Source organism: Rhinopithecus roxellana, chromosome 22 (assembly GCF_007565055.1).
Source record: "Rhinopithecus roxellana isolate Shanxi Qingling chromosome 22, ASM756505v1, whole genome shotgun sequence".
Lineage (NCBI taxonomy): Eukaryota > Metazoa > Chordata > Mammalia > Primates > Cercopithecidae > Rhinopithecus > Rhinopithecus roxellana.
In genome coordinates, this window is record NC_044570.1 from 12,561,013 (window position 1) to 12,581,275 (window position 20,263).

Consider the following 20,263-nt stretch of genomic DNA (forward strand, 5'->3'; position numbering starts at 1 on the left):
GTCCCCAACCAATTTTGTGGAATATAATTTTTCCATGAACAGATGGTGTGAGGTGGTGTCTGGTTTCCAGATGAAACTTCTCACCTCAGATCATCATGTGTTAGATTCCCATAAAGAGCTTAGAATGCAGATCCCTCACATGTGCAGTTAATAGGGTTTCTGCTTCTTTGAGAATCAAATGCCTCTGTTGATCCCACAAAATACAGAGCTCTTGGGGCAATGCCGGCATGCCAGTCACTTATTGTTGTGCAGCCTGATTTCTAACAGGCCATAAACTGGTGGTTGGGAACACCTAACCTAGAGGACCACAAGCCCTCCCAAACCATTTGAATCACCTTCACATCTCAATCAGTTTGTCAAGAGACTTAGAGTCACCTTATTCGTAGCAGAATAATGGCCACTAGCCATCACTAAACATCTGGTCTTCGATGAAGCCCCAAAGACCACAATTCCAGTGTGCAAGCCACAAGTATAAAAAAAGCCAAACTCAGACTCAGCACAAAAGAGGGTCCAATATCTGGAGAAGTGCATGATTATCAACTTCAATCAGGGCCTTTTCAAAGAGTACCAGAGCCCAAGGAAAACTCGCAATAAATGACTGTGACTGCAGCAATGCCAGGGATATGTCTCCAATCTCAACCAACAACACAGACTTGAACTCCAATGCCAAGTCAAGAAACAAGACCTCCCAGTCTTAAAACCTGGCCAGCTCCAAAAGTCAGGCTTTGTACTATTGCACCTCAGATCAAGGATAAAGTCATCTATAAATGTTTGGAGCCACTAGGATAAGGTAAAGAACGTCTCGAAGAAGAGTCAAACCAAAAGTAAAGCCACATTAACAGGCTTTGGTGTCAAAACTAGACATACAACATGTATTTTCCAAATGACTCAGAGGAGTGTATTAAGTATCTGAGTACACTGGAACAGATGGACAAGGCAGTGAAGGTACCTCTGTGGTACAGGATAAAGAGGTTTCAGTGCAAACTGGTCTACCTCCTCAAATAATCACCCTACACACAGTTCTATTCAAAGAGCAGACAGTCAAGAGTATGAATGACAGTCACATTCTGCTGGAGCAGAAGCAGGAGCAGGAGGACATGGTCTGCAATAATAAAAACAAAACAAAAACAAAACAAAAAAATCCCTTCAGGACAAAAGGCAGAATATCATACAAGTTAGTGATAAAATGGGAGAGGAGGAAGAGAATGCACAACCAAAATTTGCCTTTTTTGGATGGTAGAAGCTGCTCCTGAATCACCTGCAGGTCATGGAGATATATATCAGTATGTAATAAACTATTATCTGCCCTTAATCAGCCTTTACCACATGAATATCTCAGGGTTCATAGTGCACTAACTGCAGTGTTATTGCTTAGAAATTCAGGAAAACCATTTTGTGTGGGAAATAACTAGTTTCCACACTCAGCACAGCTAGTAGAGTCAGATACAGAGTCTAAGTTATTTCTGGGTTGTTCTAAACATATTTTAATTATGAAATCGTATAACCCTATGTCCCATGGACTGTCACTTTTTTCTTTGCAGTTACATATATAATTATACAATAGGAGAACAGTAGCTTGGTAGTCAGGAAATATAATTCTGACATTTTGTATTATTACTTTTTTCCTCAACTTGCACAAATACTGTATGGAGCTGAGTGGCTTCCTGCATCAAAACCATTGTCTATTCCACAGTACTGTTTCTTCTATAGCCAGAGGGGAATGAGAAAGTACAATGTCAACAAAAGGCAGAAGTTTAGGGAAGACAAAATTCTAATGGAGTTGGAAGGAAGGCTTTGGGAAAGTAACAGTGGAAACTGGCTTAGTATTGACCTAGCAGAGGTAGGGGAGTTCTGAGGAGAGATAGAAACCCATGGTTTTATTTTTTACAGATATAGAGGTTTGCCATTTTATTTCCCAGTTTTGAATAAGCCTCTACTTTCCCTCATCTGGAACATACTTGCACATAATGAGCTGGCTTGATCCTAAATGAAAACCACATTTGACCCTCTGCCACATTGTATTATAAATTTGGTTATACTTTCTTTCTCCCAGTGACCCCTCCTTGTTATTTATCATACAAAACTATTTGCTGGCTCATTTTCTCAAACACCTGTAAATCAGTTACAGCATAGGCTATCTACTTATCTTTTGACACTTTTTTTTTCCAAATAGCCACATAGACCTTATCTCAGAGAAACAATGGTAAGAACTTCCCTGACCTGTTATCAATCACACTCTAGCAAGAAACAAAGATGCTGGAAGTATGGACAAATGAACATTCCTTGATGTCACTCACAAAAAAATCCTCTCAATATTCCTAGGAACTACCGGGCAAGGGGCAATAACCTGGTAAGTATGGGGATTAAATGAGCTCCATGTCTGTTAGAAACTAAGATATAAACACACATATTGCTTAGGCCTATATGAAATCATCAATATCACCACCTACCCTCTTTACATCTTGTCCAATGGGAAGGTCTTCATTGCAGTAACACTCATAGAACTGTTATCACATATAACACCGTCTTCTGCTGAAATCTCCTGAAGGACTTCTGTGAAGCTGTCTTCCAGTTTATGCTTAGCAGCACAGTGTGCTTTTTACATTAATGTTATGTGAAAAATAAATTGCTACCTTACAACCACTATGATGTCACTAGACAACAAAACATTTTTGGTCCCATTATAATCATATGTAATCATATGAGATTACAATGGCATATGCTGTCAGCCATTGACCTATATTTAGCCATTTGATACATGACTGTGTTTCAAAGTATTAAGTTCATAGGATCAGAAGGTGTTAGGCAGTCACTGTGTTAGGAATCTGGAAAAAACTTATCACTCCTGCACCACTACCAGCCCTCTGACTCGGAAGGCCCAAAGACTTATTCAAAAGTTTTCTCAAGACTTTCCTTAGGCTCTAACAGCCCAGATACAGCATTAGTGGGAAAGCTGCAGGCAAGCCAACAAGCAATAACCTGCGAGTCACACTGGGGCCAAAATGTTTCCACTACTCCCTCTCATGGGGGTCCTGAGGTAGATATGTATTCATATGGATCATACAACTAGGCCTCCCTACTGCTGATCAGATTCTACAAAATTAGTGGCTTTGGGCTGAGAACCTAACACCTAAACTCAGGACTCTCACAGTCTCCTTCTATCATAGGTACAATTCAGCTCAATCCTAGGGAGCCCACACCTGTGGAGTCTCAGTTTTGCCGCCCCTTGGTTGGCCCCGGGTACTAGGAAATAGGGGTTGTGCAAGTTTGAAGGGCTTGGGTGCTGCCAACTGACTGCTACAGTGGGCTCTAGATAACTACTTGTTGGAGATTTTGGTGGGTACCAGCACAAGTCAGCAAGTATTTGGAGGAATCTCTGCTTCAGCAGATAGCTATTGTGATGCTAGCTGAAGGCAAAAACATGCAGTGTTACCAGATTGCTTCCCATCCAAGTCCTGGCTGGATAGATGTGAGTCTGCTCTAGATTTGATTAGGTATACATGGCAATAATGATGGAAATATTAGTTATTCTTCCTGAAAGCCTCAAGACCCTGACCTGCTATGTACCACTGCTATTGCCCATGCAGTCCTGCAGTCCAGAGCATCTCCACCTGCCTATCACCTGGTACAGTCTGCCTGGCACTTTTATTAGGCCACTCCTAACCAGAGCAGTGCCCTGCCACAAGACTGACCACTCTGTGCTTAGACAGATGCACTGTTCCTTCTACCTTGCTAGTGCACATTCTGACTGAAGCAGTAAAGGGAATACCATGATGACTCAGTCTTAGCTTTTGTCCCTCGTTTCTGCCCATTCAGGGAAAACACTCCAGCACTTAGGTTACAGCTGTCTCCCATCATGATTTTCTTGAAGCCTCTGGAAGTTTGACTTCAGTAATCCTGGAGATTACATATACAGCTCAGAGCTGCCCCGGCTGTGGCTTTACTTTCTGCCCAGCTTCAGCCTGTTGCACTCACCAGGAGACGCTAGAGGGGCTAAGAAATACCAGTTCATCCTTTCACTCTTCCTCAGAACCACCACCAATGCCAACAACTGAGACCAGGACCCTTCCTGGATGCCTCTCTCTCTTTGGGAGATAGGCTCTGGTGAAGAGGGTAGATCTCAAAGACGGGTGGTACTGCTCTGGGCTTAGCCAGCATATGAAGGCTCTCACGTGGGGCTGAAAGTAACCTGAGTGGACACAGGGAGTGGAAACAGATTGTTCAGCAAAGCCCTCTGGAGGCCTTTGGATCTATTTATGTCCATAGGTACCATAAATATGAATGTGTTCTGAGATAGTTCTTCATTCTTTTTTTTTTTTTTGTATTTTCTGCCTCTGTGAGGAGACTATATACCTGCCGAGTGTGCTTTGACCTTCTCTGAGAGACCTAGAGATTAGCATGCCACCAGGGACAGGCTCTATTTAGTGTCCTGGAGTCTTGAGTGTTTACACGCTTGTAGGATTGGGTACAGAAACAAAGAGAAGATTGTTTACCAGGTGATTCTCTATGGTAGGTAGAGAATGTCATTTACTGAAAAAGCAGTTAATGTCAAGTAGAAACAAAGGTTACATTCGTGGATGTTGGGGCCAGGAGTGTCTAACTGGTCCTTGAACAAGAGTGTAAATTGCCAAGATATGGTATGCAGGAGAGATGCTGCTAAGAAGTTCTTATCAGCAAATAAAGGAGACCTTGTCAGCTGACTAGGATCTTTCTCCAGACAATGGTGGAAAAACAAAAAAAGAAAAACACGTCAGTAAGATATTTTGAAAGTGCCATATTATGCAGAGGAGGGTTCTACAACTGCAAGCCACATGGCAAAATTCCAGACACATAGGATGTCAAGGTGGTGGGATTCTGCTTATCTTCTGAGGCCAGAAGATACAAGAGAATCAGTATATTCAAGGTGTTAAGGCCATAGACATGCATAACCCCATTCCATATGCAAGAGTCTATGATTTGTGACCCTGCAATCCTCAGGGCAGTGGACCTAGGCTAAGGAATTGTTATCTAGAAGACTTCACTCCAGGCTGGCCTAAAAAAAAACAGGTCAAAACACCATACCAAACAGCTGGCATGTCACATGCATCCTTCTGCCTCACTCTCACTGTGTACCCATGGAGAAGCTGGCTGGAAAGTATCCCAGACAGACTCCTGTATATGAAACCAAAAGCATCTGACATCAGAGACTCCTGACTGTTTCCTACATGGGCATTTATAAAATGCATTTTTGCTTGACTTCCAAAATCCCACAATTTTAGAAATGTTCAGAGTTTGGGGCCCACAGTCCTTGAAGACTTTTGGAACCCTGGAACTATCCCAGGTCAGCACTTCCCATCACTCTTCTAGTCGTCATATGGATTTTCTCTCCATCAGCTGCCAGTGTCCTAGAGGGGTCTCTATGCTGTTCTGTTGCTCTTCCTCAGAACCCCCCAGGACTCCCACCTCACCAAACGCTGCTCTACACCACTTCTCATGGAAAGTTCTGATGGAAAAGAAAAGCTCAACATATGGTTATGTTTGGGCTGGGCCTTGTAAGGATGATAATTCTGCTTCTATCTGTGCTTAAGAGGGAAGACATTGGCTTCCTGGGGGGCATTGGTAAGCAACAGTAAAGGGTGGAGGGGCAGAAGCCTGAAGCAAAACATGGTTCACTGGGGTAGCTTCTTTATGGACATGGCCAAAAAACGGCTCCTTCTGACTTGATCTAAATGCTCTCCCCTGTCACTACCCCTAACTTCTTCCTTTTTCTCCTCCCTCTTGGGCAAAGGCCAGACCCAGAAGTGCCATGTGAATTCCAGGAAGGAGAGTGCTCTAGCTGACTGTAGTCACCACTATGTCTAATCCAGAGACTCACAAAGTCAGCCGTGGATTGTCTTCTGAGGTCCTAATGCAGATGCCATACTCATGTGTTTGTGGCAGGGGGTTCTAAACACCAGCAGCGAACACCATAGCCCTGTTAAGTGCCTAGATGTTGTTTCTGTCTGACCCCAACTTGACCCATGCACCCAGAAAGGACAGTCCTCCTACAGTCTTTGTTCCGCTAACCCCTCCCTGTTTTACTTGCTCAATTTTCCCAATGATAACATCAAGGGATATGACTTCGCTCTGGGCATCTCTGGTGGAAGACGACACAACTTCTGAGGGAGAAACTGGTGAAGAGGGCAACTCTCATACCAAAGTGGTCAGCTTTGGTCTCACTGCTCCTTTCATTTGTATCTTCTCTCTGCCTCCTCTCTCAGAAGAGGAATCATCATCCTGAAAGGGAAAAGGGCAAGGGAACGCCCATGGAAAGGAATATCCAACAAGAGAAATATATCTAGGTGATGCCACTTAGCAACATATTATCAACAGCTAGCAGATGCTGGGTAAAGCTTATGGAGTAGCAAAAGCAGAATTATAATGCTTAAGAGCAGCTGTTTACACATTTAAAGAATACCATGTGTAAATATCTAACTTTGGCAATGTATCTGTGTCAGGTAAAAAAGAGTGGTTTTAGGGGATTAAGGATCTGGGAGCTGGTCAGGGAAAAAGATATTTTTGGAGGCAGTAACAGTCTCTATTATGCAGTGTAGTATGAAAGGAGACATTCACAGTATGAAACTGTACGCGGGATTAAGGTGCAGGGATTATTATTCAGATGCTGAAAAGTAAAAGGTGATTTCTGGGGGATAGAAGGTTCGAACAGGAAGAATGTATATATGAATTGCTCAACAGCACTACCAGGAATTCAGTTTCAAAAACTCGTGTTCAGTTCTGGTTTGGGGTTTTATAACAAAAGTTATTATTTTATCTGCAGCAGATGCTGAGCAAAGTTTTTCAGTTGCACACTAGGAATATATAATGACTAGATTTTGTTCATCGGTGATATCTTAAATATATAACTTGTATTAAAATTGGACTCTTGTGCTAGTGGGGTTTTAACAACCAGCTCACAATTTGTACTAAAAAATTAAAAACTTGGAGCCAGTACACAAAGACCATCTTTAATTCATTTACATATCAATTATTTATGAATAAAACTTTAGTAATAACAGAGGAACCACAGGATGCTGTTCAGTACTGCGAGGGAAAAATAAAGGCAATGCTAGACAAGGCTGACACCCAGAAATAAACAAAACAAAACAGTAGTCATGGCTTGGATGGGGATAAGGTGCAATTTTAGCACATGTACGTAATTCAGATGTAGAAAAAGCATATATTTAACAGATGTGGAAAGTTTTAGACAAGAGGGAAAATTATTTGGGGGAACCCCTGAAAGGCAAGGAAAACCTGTATTTGCCTTGCAGATAATCATCACCACCAAAGAAAACTACAAGAGAAACAATGCCCACAGTTTCTAAGGGGAAAAGGAAACAGAAATTTTCCAAAGCAAATACAAACTTTGTTAGGTCTTCTTAAGAAATCTGCTCTCATGACAAAGACAGTTTGCGATATTTAGTTATATTCTGTGACTGATCTTAGACCAGGAGCCACAAAATGTTGAACTTCAGTCACTTCTCACACCAGCTATTTTTAATTCCCAAGAAATAAAGAATATTTTGTAGTTTAAAATGGTTTGGGGGGGGAAGAAAAAATTCATTTCCATCACAAAAACATTTTCATTAAATTCAAATTACATGGTCATAAATAAAGTTATATTGGCATTATATTGGATTATATATCTCCAATTACATATGGGGAGTTGAGTAGTCCCCACAGTGTTATAAATAAATAATGTTTCAAAGGTCATATGTATTCAAAGGCATAGGTATCACATAGGGCTGCATTTAATCTCTTCCTCCTAAATACTGTATACCAATCACACACACACACACACACACACACACACACACACACGGTGAAAAAGGTCAAATGTGCTGCAGAGGGAGTCATTTTATTAGATGGTAAATCTATATCTTTATTGTGTAATTCCATGACACAATACTATTTATATTCCTTTTTATTCTTTTTTTTTTTTTTTTTTTTTTTTTTTTTTGAGATGGATTCTCACTCTGTTGTCAGGCTGAAGGGCAATGGCAGCAATCTGGTCTTATTGCAACTTCTGCCTCCCTTATTAGTGTATAAGAATGCTTGTATTTTTGCACATTAATTTTGTATCCTGAGGCTTTAGAAGCTGCTTATCAGCTTAAGGAGATTTTGGGCTGAGATGATGGGGTCTTCTACATATACAATCATGTCATTGCAATCAGAGACAATTTGACTTTTTTTCTTTCTATTTGAATATGCTTTATTTCTTTCTCTTGCCTGATTGCCCTGATTTCAAGCAATTCTCCTTCCTCAACCTCTCAAGTAGCTGGGATGACTAGCACCCAAGGCAAATTTTTTTATTTTTATGTTTTGTACTTTAATTTCTGGGGTACATGTGCAGAATGTGCAGTTTTGTTACATAAGTATACACGTGCCGTGGTCGTTTTCTGCACCCATCATCTCGTCATCTACATTAGGGTTTTCTCCTAATGCTATCCTTCCCCCAGCCACCCATGTCCCGACAGGCCCGAGTGTGTGATGTTCCCCTCCCTGTGTCCATGTGTTCTCATTGTTCAAATTCCAATTATGCCTGAGAACATGCAGTGTTTGGTTTTGTTCTTGTGTAAGTTTGCTGAGAATGATGGCTTCCAGCTTCATCCATGTCCCCGCTAAAGTCATGAACTCATCCTTCTTAAGACAGCATAGTATTCCATGGTGTATATGTGCCACATTTTCTTTATGCAATCTATCATGGACTGGCATTTGGGTTGGTTCCAAGTCTTTGCTATTGTAAACAGTGCCCCAATAAATATAAGTGTGCATACGTCTTTTTATAGTAGAATGATTTATACTGCTTTGGGTATATACCCAGTAATAGGGTTGCTGGGTCAAGTGGTATTTCTGGTTCTGGACCCTTGAGGAATCACCACAGTCATCCACAACGGTTGAACTAATTTACACTCCCACCAACAGTGCAAAAGTGTTCCTATTTCTCCACATCCTCTCCAGCATCTGTTGTTTCCTGGCTTTTTAATGACTGTGATTCTAACTGGCATGAGATGATGTCTCATTGTGGTACTGATTTGCATTTCTCTACTGACCAGTGATAAGCTTTTTTGCATATTTGTTGGCTGCATAAATGTCTTCTTTTGAGAAGTGTCTGTTTATATGCTTCACCGACTTGCTGATAGAGTTGTTTTGTTCTTGTCAATTTGGTTAAGTTATTTGTAGATTGTGGATAGTAGCTCATGTCAGATGGGTAGATTGCAAAAATTTTCTCCTATTGTGTAGGTTGCCTTTTCACTCTGATGATAGTTTATTTTTGCCATGCAGAAGTTCATTAGTTTAATTAGGTCCCATCTGTCAATTTTGACTTTTGTTGTCATTGCTTTTGGTGTTTTAGTCATGAAGACTTTGCCCATGCCAATGTCCTGAATGGTACTGCCTGTTTTCCTCTAGAGTTTTTATAGTTTCAGGTCATATGTAAGTCTTTAATACATCTTAAGTTAATTTTTGTATAAGGTGTAAGAAATGGGTCCAGTTTCAGTTTTCTGCATATAGCTAACCAGTTTTCCCAACACCATTTATTAAATAGGAAATTCTTTCCCCATTGCTTGTTTCTGTCAAGTTTTTGAGAGATCAGATGGTTATAGATGTGTGGCATTATTTCTGAGGCCTCTGTTCTGTTACATGTTCTATACATATGTTTTGGTACCAGTATCATGCTGTGTTTGATACTGTAGCCTTGTAGTATACTTTGAGGTCAGGTAGCATCATGCCTCCAGCTTTGTTCTTTTTGCTTAGGATTGTCTTGGCCATGTGGACTCTTTTTTTTTTGGTTCCATATGAACTTTAAAGTAGCTTTTTCTAATTCCATGGAAAAAAGTCAATGGTAGCTTGATGGGAATAGTATTGAATCTATAAATTACTTTGGGAAGTATGGTCATTTTCACAACATTGGTTCTTCCAATCCATGAGCATGGAATGTTTTTCCATTTGTTTGTGTCCTCTCTTATTTCATTGAGCAGTGACGTGTAGTCCTCCTTGAATAGGTCATTCACATCACTCGTAAGTTGTATTCCTGGGTATTTTATTCTTTTTGTAGCAATTGTAAATGGGAATTCACTCATGATTTGACTGTTTATTATTGGTTTATAAGAATGCTTGTGATTTTTGCACATTGATTTCATATCCTGAGACTTTGATAAAGTTGCTTATCAGCTTAACGAGATTTTGAGCTGAGATGATGGGATTTTCTAAACATACAATCATGTCATCTGCAAACAGAGACAATTTTACTTCCTCTCTTACTATTTTAATACCCTTTATTTCTTTCTCTTGCCTGATTGCTCTGGCCAGAACTTCCAATACTCTCTTTTCTTATGCTTTGTCTTATGCTGGTTTTCAAAGGGTATGCTTCCAGTTATTGTCCATTCTGTATAATATTGGCTGTAAGTCTGTCATAAATAGCCCTGATTATTTTGAGATGCATTCCATCAACATTTAGTTTATTGAGAATTTTTAGCATGAAGTTTTTGAAGGACTGTTCTGCATCTGTTGTGATAAACACATGGTTTTTGTCATTGATTCTGTTTATGTGATGGACTACATTTATTGATTTGAGTATGTTTGAACCACCCTTGCATCCCAGGTATGAAGCTGACTTGATTGTGGTGGGTAGCTTTTTGATGTTCTGCTGGATTCGGTTTGCCAGTATTTTATTGAGAATTTTTGAATTGATATTCATCAGGGAAATTGGCCTAAACTTTTCTTGTTGTGTCTCTGCGAACTTTTTGTATTATGATGATGCTGGCCTCATAAAATGAGTTAGGGAGGAGTCCCTCTTTTTCTATTGTTTGGAATAATTTCAGAAGGAATGATATCAACTCTTCTTTGTACCTCTGGTAGAATTCAACTATGAATCTATCCGGTCCTGGACTTTTTTTGGTTGGGAGGCTATTAATTACTGCTCAATTTCAGAACTCATTACTGGACTATTCAGGGATTTGATTTCTTCCTGGTTTAGACTTGGAGGGTGTATGTGTCCCAGAATTTGTCAACTTCTTCTAGATTTTTTAGTTTATTTGCATAGAGGTGTTTATGGTATTCTCTCATGGTAGTTTGTATTTCTGTGGGATCAGTGATGATATCCCCTATATCATTTTTTTTTATTATACTTTAAGTTCTACGGTACATGTGCATAACGTGCAGGTTTGTTACATATGTATACTTATGCCATGTTGGTGTGCTGCACCCATCAACTCATCAGCACCCATCAATTCATCATTTATATCATGTATAACTCCCCAATGCAATCCCTCCACCCACCTCCCTCCCCATGATAGGCCCCAGTGTGTGATGTTCCCCTTCCCGAGTCCAAGTGATCTCATTGTTCAGTTCCCACCTATGAGTGAGAACATGTGGTGTTTGGTTTTCTCTTCTTGTGATAGTTTGCTAAGAATGATGGTTTCCAGCTGCATCCATGTCCCTACAAAGGATGCAAACTCATCCTTTTTTATGGCTGCATAGTATTCCATGGTGTATATGTGCCACATTTTCTTAATCCAGTCTGTCACAGATGGACATTTGGGTTGATTCCAAGTCTTTGCTATTGTGAATAGTGCCGCAATAAACATACGTGTGCATGTGTCTTTGTAGTAGAATAATTTATAATCCTTTGGGTATATACTCAGTAGTGGGATGGCTGGGTCATATGGTACATCTAGTTCTAGATCCTTGAGGAATTGCCATACTGTTTTCCATAATGGTTGAAATAGTTTACAATCCCACCAACAGTGTAGAAGTGTTCCTATTTCTCCACATCCTCTCCAACACCTGTTGTTTCCTGACTTCTTAATGATTTCCATTTTAACTGGTGTGAGATGGTATCTCATTGTGGTTTTGATTTGCATTTCTCTGATGGCGAGTGATGATGAGCATTTTTTCATGTGTCTGTTGGCTGTATGAATGTCTTCTTTTGAGAAATGTCTGTTCATATCCTTTGCCCACTTTTTGATGGGGTTGTTTGTTTTTTTCTCGTATATTTGTTTGAGTTCTTTGTAGATTCTGGATATTAGCCCTTTGTCAGATGAGTAGGTTGCAAAAATTTTCTCCCATTTTGTAGGTTGCCTGTTCACTCTGATGGTAGTTTCTTTTGCTGTGCAAAAGCTCTTTAGTTTAATTAGATCCCATTTGTCAATTTTGGCTTTTGCTGCCATTGCTTTTGGTGTTTTAGACATGAAGTCCTTGCCCATGCCTATGTCCTGAATGGTACTACCTAGATTTTCTTCTAGAGCTTTTATGGCATTAGGTCTAACATTTAAGTCTCTAATCCATCTTGAATTAATCTTCGTATAAGGGGTAAGGAAAGGATCCAGTTTCAGCTTTCTACTTATGGCTAGCCAATTTTCCCAGCACCATTTATTAAATAGGGAATCCTTTCCCCATTTCTTGTTTCTCTCAGGTTTGTCAAAGATCAGATGGCTGTAGATGTGTGGTATTATTTCTGAGGACTCTGTTCTGTTCCATTGGTCTATATCTCTGTTTTGGTACCAGTACCATGCTGTTTTGGTTACTGTAGCCTTGTAGTATAGTTTGAAGTCAGGTAGCGTGACGCCTCCAGCTTTGTCCTTTTGACTTAGGATTGTCTTGGCAATGCGGGCTCTTTTTTGGTTCCATATGAACTTTCAAGCAGTTTTTTCCAATTCTGCGAAGAAACTCTGGTAGCTTGATGGGGATGGCATTGAATCTATAAATAACCTTGGGCAACATGGCCATTTTCATGATATTGATTCTTCCTATCCTTGAGCATGGTATGTTCTTCCATTTGTTTGTGTCCTCTTTGATTTCACTGAGCAGTGGTTTGTAGTTCTCCTTGAAGAGGTCCTTTACATCCGTTGTAAGCTGGATTCCTAGGTATTTGATTCTCTTTGAAGCAATTGTGAATGGAAGTTCATTCCTGATTTGGCTCTCTGTTTGTCTGTTACTGGTGTAAAAGAATGCTTGTGATTTTTGCACATTAATTTTGTATTCTGAGACTTTGCTGAAGTTGCTTAACAGCTTAAGGAGATTTTGGGCTGAGACGATGGGGTTTTCTAAATATACAATCATGTCATCTGCAAACAGGGACAATTGACTTCTTCTTTTCCTAACTGAATACCCTTGATTTCTTTCTCGTGCCTGATTGCCCTAGCCAGAACTTCCAACGCTATGTTGAATAGGAGTGGTGAGAGAGGGCATCCCTGTCTTGTGCCAGTTTTCAAAGGGAATTTTTCCAGTTTTTGCCCATTCAGTATGATATTAGCTGTGGGTTTGTCATAAATAGCTCTTATTATTTTGAGGTACGTTCCATCAATACCGAATTTATTGAGCGTTTTTAGCATGAAGGGCTGTTGAATTTTGTCAAAAGCCTTTTCTGCATCTATTGAGATAATCATGTGGTTCTTGTCTTTGGTTCTGTTTATATGCTGGATTACGTTTATTGATTTGCGAATGTTGAACCAGCCTTGCATCCCAGGGATGAAGCCCACTTGATCATGGTGGATAAGCTTTTTGATGTGCTGCTGAATCCGGTTTGCCAGTATTTTATTGAGAATTTTTGCATCGATGTTCATCAGGGATATTGGTCTGAAATTGTCTTTTTTTGTTGTGTCTCTGCCAGGCTTTGGTATCAGGATGATGTTGGCCTCATAAAATGAGTTAGGGAGGATTCCCTCTTTTTCTATTGATCGGAATAGTTTCAGAAGGAATGGTACCAGCTCCTCCTTGTACCTCTGGTAGAATTCAGCTGTGAATCCATCTGGTCCTGGACTTTTTTTGGTGGGTAGGCTATTAATTGTTGCCTCAATTTCAGAGCCTGCTATTGGTCTATTCAGGGATTCAACTTCTTCCTGGTTTAGACTTGGGAGAGTGTAAGTGTCCAGGAAATTATCCATTTCTTCTAGATTTTCTGGTTGATTTGCGTAGAGGCATTTATAGTATTCTCTGATGGTTGTTTGTATTTCTGTGGGGTCAGTGGTGATATCCCCTTTATCATTTTTTATTGCGTCTATTTGATTCCTCTCTTTTCTTCTTTATTAGTCTGGCCAGAGGTGTATCTATTTTGTTGATCTTTTCAAAAGCAAGCTCTTGGATTCCCAGACATCCTCGTACACTGTGTCCTTGCTGTCACTGGTTTCAAAGAACATCTTTATTTCTGTCTTCATTTCATTATTTACACAGTAATCCTTAGGAGCACGTTGTTCAGTTTCCACGTAGTTTTGCAGTTTTGAATGAGTCTTAAGACTGCATTCTAATTTGATTGCACTGTGGTCTGAGAGACTGTTGTTATGAATTCAGTTCTTTTCCATTTGCTGAAGAGTGTTTTACTTCCAATTACGTGGTCAATTTTAGCATAAGTGTGATGTGGTGCTGAGAAAAATGTATACTCTGTTGATTTGGGGTGGAGAGTTCTGTATATGTTTATTGGTCCAGAGCTGAGTTCAAGACCTGAATAATCTTATTAATTTCTGTCTCACTGATGTGTCTAATATTGACATTAGGGTGTTAGTATCTCCCACTATTATTGTGTGGGAGTCAAAAATCTCTCTCTAGGTCTCTAAGAACTTGCTTTATGAATCTGGGTGCTCCTGTATTGGGTGCATATATATTTAGGATAGTTAGTTATTCTTCATGAATTGATCCCTTTCCCATTATGTAATGCCCTTCTTCATCTCTTTTGATCTTTTTTGGTTTAATGTCTGTTTTGTCAGACTAGGATTTTTTTTTTGTCTTCCTATTTCTTGATAAATTTCCTCCATTTCTTTATTTTCAGCCTATGTGTGTCTCTGCATGTGAGACAGGTCTACTGGATACAGCACAACGATGCATGGGTCTTGACTCCTTATCCAATTTGCCTGTCTGTGTCTATTAATTGGGAAATTCAGTCCATTTACATTTAAGGTTAATACTATTATGTGTGAATTTGATTCTGTCATTATGATGTTATTTTGCCCATTAGTTGATGCAGTTTCTTCATAGTGTCAATGGGCTTTACAATTTGGTCTGTTTGCAGTGGCTGGTACCAGTTGTTCCTTTCCATGTTTAGTGCTTCCTTCAGGAGACTGTGTAGGGCAGGCCTGGTGGTGACAAAATCTCTCAGCAATTACTTGTCTGTAAGGGATTTTATTTCTCCTTCACTTATGAAGCTTAGTTTGGCTAGATATGAAACTCTGGGTTGAAAATTCTTTTCTTTACAGATGTTAAATATTGGCCTCCACTCTCTTCTGGCTTGGAGGGTTTCTGCAGAGGATTCACTGTTAGTCTGTTATGCTTCCCTTTGTTGAGTATCTTTGTAGTGTTCTCCATATTTTCTGAACTTGAATGTTGGCCTATCTTGCTAGGTGGGGGAAGTTCTCCTGGATAATATATTGAAGATTGTTTTCCAATTTTGTTCTATTTTTCCTGTCACTTTCAGGTACACTAAACAAACACAGTTTGGATCTTTTCAAATAGTCCCATATTTCTTGGAGGCTTTGTTCATTCCTTGTTCTTCTTTTTCCTCTAATATTTTCTTCACACTTTATTTCACTAAGTTGACCTTCAATCTCTGATATCCTTTCTTCTGCTTGATCTATTCAGTTACTTATACTTGTGTATGCTTCATGAAGTTCTCCTGCTGCTTTTCGGCTCCATTAGGTCATTTATGTTCTTCTCTAAACTGGGTATTATAGTTAGCAATTCCTCTAACCTTTTTTCAAGGTTCATAGCTTCTTAGCTTCCTTGCATTGGGTTAGAACATGCTCCTTTAGCTTGGAGGAGTTTGTTCTCACCCACATTCTGAAGCCAACTTCTGTCAATTTGTCAAACTCATTCTCTATCCAGTTTTGTCCCCTTGTTGGTGAAGAGTTGTGATCCTTTGGAGAAGAGGCATTCTGGTTTTTGGAATTTTCAGCCTTTTTGCACTGGTTTCTCCTCATCTTTATGGACTTATCTGACGTTGGTCTTCGATGTTGGTGGCCTTCAAATGGGGCTTCTGAGTGAATGTCCTTTTTGTTGATGTTGATGCTATTCCTTTCTGTTTGTTAGTTTTCCTTTTAACAGTCAGGCCACTCTGCTGCAGGTCTGCTGGAGTTGCTGGAGGTCTACTGCAGATCCTGTTTGCAAGGGTATCACTAGCGGAGGCTGCAGAACAGCATAGATTGTTTTCTGTTCCTTCCTCTGGAAGCTTCTTCCCAGAGGGACACTCACCAGATGTCAGCCAGAGCTCTCCTGCATGAGGGTTCTGTTGATCTCTGCTGGGAGGTGTCTCCCAGTTAGGATATATGGGATTCATGGACTTTCTTGAGAAGGCAGTCTTACCCTTGGCAGAGCTTAAATACTGTGCTGGGAGATCTGCTGCTCTCTTCAGAGATGGCAGGTAGGGATGTTTAAGTCTGCTGAAGCTGTGCCTACAGTTGCCCCTTCCCGCAGGTGCTCTGTCCCATGGAGATGGGGACTTTATCTATAAGACTCTGACTGGGGCTGCTGCCTTTTTTTTTTTTTTTTTTTACAGAGATGCCCTGCCCACAGAGGAGGAATGTATAGAGGCAGTCTGGCTACAACAGCTTTGCTGAGCTGCGGAGGGCTCCACTTAGTTGAAACCTCCCCAAGGCTTTGTTGACACTGTGAGGGGAAAACCACCTACTCAAGTCTCAGTAATGGCGAATACTCCTCCCCCTCCAAGCTTGAGTACCCCAGGTCCAATTCAGACTGCCATGCTGGCAACAAGAATTTGAAGCCACTAGATCTTAGATTTTTGGGCTCAGTGGGGATGGGATCCACTGAGCTAGACAACTTGGCTCCCTATCTTCAGACCCCTTTCTAGGGGACAGAAAGGTTCTGACTTGCTGGCATTCCAGGCACCACTGGGGTATGAAAAAAAAACTGCAGCTAGCTCAGTGTCTACCCAAATGGCTGCCCAGTTTTGTGCTGGAATCCCAGTGGCCTGGTGGTAGAGGCACCAAAGGGAATCTCCTGGTCTGTGGGTAAGAAAGACCATGAGAAAAGCATAGTATCTGGGCTGGAGTGCACTGTTCCTCACCGCATAGTCCCTCACATTTTCCCTTGGCTGGTGGAGGGAATTCCCTGACCCCTGTTGCTTTCTGGGTGAGGCAACACTCCACCCCGCTTTGGCTCAACCTCCATGGGCTACACCCACTGTCTAACAAGTCCCAATGGTGAAATCGCATCTCTACTAAAAAGAAATAAACAAACCTCCCCCTCCCCCACCACATTAGCCAGGAGTGGTGGCACACATCTGTAGTCCCAGCTACTCAGGAGGCTGAGGCAGGAGAATCACTTGAACCTAGGAGGTGGAGGTTGCAGTGATGCAGTGAGCTGAGGTTGCACCACTGCACTACAGCATGGATGACAGAGACTCATCTCAAAAGAAAAAAAAAAAAATGTTTATTAAGAATGCATGAATACAATTTTAAAATTAAGAAAGAGATTTTTAAGAAAAGAACTAACCAGGATCCCTACACCTATATAAATGCAATGAAAGAAGTTTAAGTATTTACAATCTAATATTGGATTTAAAATTTCAGTAGTTACAATAGCATAGCTGATCATGCAGAAGGAAGAACTAACAAGCTCCAAAAGCGGTCAGATGAAATTAGCCAATTAGAGGAACAACAACAACAGAAAGATTGGAAAAAAAAAAAAAAAAGAAAAAGAAAAAAGAAAAAAGTTAAAAGTGATCTGTGGCACCACATCCGTGCATAAATATAACAATTACGAGTGCACCCAAAAGAGGAGAGACAGAAGAGCAGGAAGCTTAAATATGTATTGTACAAACATTTCCCAAATTCTAGGAGGGATATGAACTCAAGAAATTCAAAATGCCACAATTAGGATGAATTTTAAAAGAAATACTCCAAGATGCATTAATCAAATTATAAAAATCAAAGATGAAAAGAATCTTGAAAGCAGCAAGAGGATAAACTCAAAGGGGTCTTCTCGGTAAGGCTATCAGGAAACTTCTTAACAAAGTACTTGCAAGTGAGGAGAAAGTGGGATGACATGCTGAAAGTGCTAAAATAAAATTTTAAAAAAAGCTATTAAAAAATAAACTGCAAAGCTGTATTTCAGCAATAAAAAAGAGGTAAGTATATTTTAACACAAACAAAATCTGAGAAAGTTTGTCACCATGACACAAGACTTACAAGAAATGTCTAAAGGGTTCTTCCATGTGAAACAAAATCATGATAAATAATAATAACAAAACATATGGCTCTCCAGTAAAGGTAAATGAACAGTCAATACAGTATACTCTCCTACTCTAAAAGTAATGTTTAAATTACTATTAAAATTAGTATACAAATATAAAAAGCAAATGTATTAATAACAACTATACGACACACAACTCCTTAGTGGATACCCAGTACAAACAGTTGCATAGTATAACATTAGTAGCATAAAACATGGGAAATGAAAAGGTAGAGTCTTCATATAGTAATAAAACTAACGTATTAGCAGCTTAAATTAGAACAATATAAGATGCTTTACATAAAAACCAAGCCAGGTAATAGAAAACAAATCTCTAGTAGTTACACAAGAGACAAAAATGTAACGTTGAAATAACACAACTAATCAAAAACAAAGACTGCAAGTGTAGAAGAGATCAAAACAGTCAGTCAAAAATTAACAAAATGCCTGTAGTAAGTTCTTAACTACATGGATTCTTAAATCAAAAGACACAGAAAGGAAAGATAGATTAAAAAATAAAAATAAAAAAAATAAAACAATATGGTGCCACTCACCAGACTTAGACTTAACTTAAACTTAACAACGCACAGAGACTGACAGTAAAGAGATTAAAAAAGCTATACCAAGTAGAAGTTGATCACGAAAGAGTAGATGTTGCTATACTCATATCAGAAAAAAAGACTTTCAGTCAAAAGCTGTAAAGAGAGTGAGGGAATATTATTATATTATGATAAAGGGGTCATTTAATTAAAATGCTGTACCAATTATAAAAATCCCCACTCCTTTCATCAGTGTACCTACATATATAAAGGATGTAATAGATTGGAAAGATTCTACAAACTGCAATTTAGTAACAATGGGAGATTTCAATAGAACCAACAGTTCTATTGAATTAGTGGATTTGAACAATACTTTAGACTAGATATACCTACCAGATAATAATATAATTTTCCCTTCAACAGCAGAATACAGAAAATATGAAACAAAACAAGAGTCTTCATGAGGTATAAAATTAAGGTACTATCAGCTTAAATTAGAGCATTTTAACTGTAAAAGGTAAGTCTTATGAGATGAATAAAAATAAAACCACAACACATCAGAATTTAAACAATGAAGAAAAAGCAGTTCCAAAAGGGAAGTTTATAGCAATACATGCCCATATCCAAAATGATATCAAATAGATAACTTATGGTTACATCTCAAGAATATAAAAAAGAACAGTCAACACAAGTGAAAATCAGGAGAAGGAAGAAAATAAGAAAGTGCAGAAATACACAAATGGGGAGCAGAAAGACAACGGAAAAGATCAATGCAACTAAGCAAAGAAGCATTGGTTCACTAAGGTGATAAAACAGCATACGTTAGCCAGACTAACTTAAAAAGATGAAAAAGATGAGTCAAATGAATACAGTTCAAAAGAGAAGACATTACAACTGATACCACAAAAATACAAAGAATCCTGAGACTACTATGAACAATTATTGCTCCCAAATTGGAAAACCCTCAAGAAATAGGTAAATGCATAGACAAGGAGAATCTACCAAATGAATCAGAAAAAAAAATAGAAAATCTGAACAGATCATATACATAAGGAGATGGAATTAGCAATACAAGTCTTCCACTGAATCAAAGCCTGGTGAGTTCATGAGTAAATTTTACCAAACATTTAATGAGGACCTAATGTTAACGGTGGGTCTTTGTTCTTAGAGCTCCCAAGATGGTGGCAAGACTTTTGTTCTCTGACCTGGGGTTCGTGGCCTCTCAGATTCCAAGGAATGGAACCTTGGGCCATGCAGTGGGTGTTATAGCTCTGTTAGAAGGCATGGGTCATGGAAGAGAACTGTGGAACCCTGCGACCAGTGTTCAGTTTGATTAGGATGAACCTGGCACTTAGCCATGCAGGAACAATGGCAAACCTTTAGCCTAATCAGGAGCAGCAGTGGGCACCTCACAGCAGACACCCTGCCAGATCTGGAGGGGTGGGAGTCAACAGCAAGTCTGCGATACTGGCATTCAGCAGTGCTGGACAGTAAGTGAAAGCTAAGTTTGAGCCTGAACAAACATGGACCAG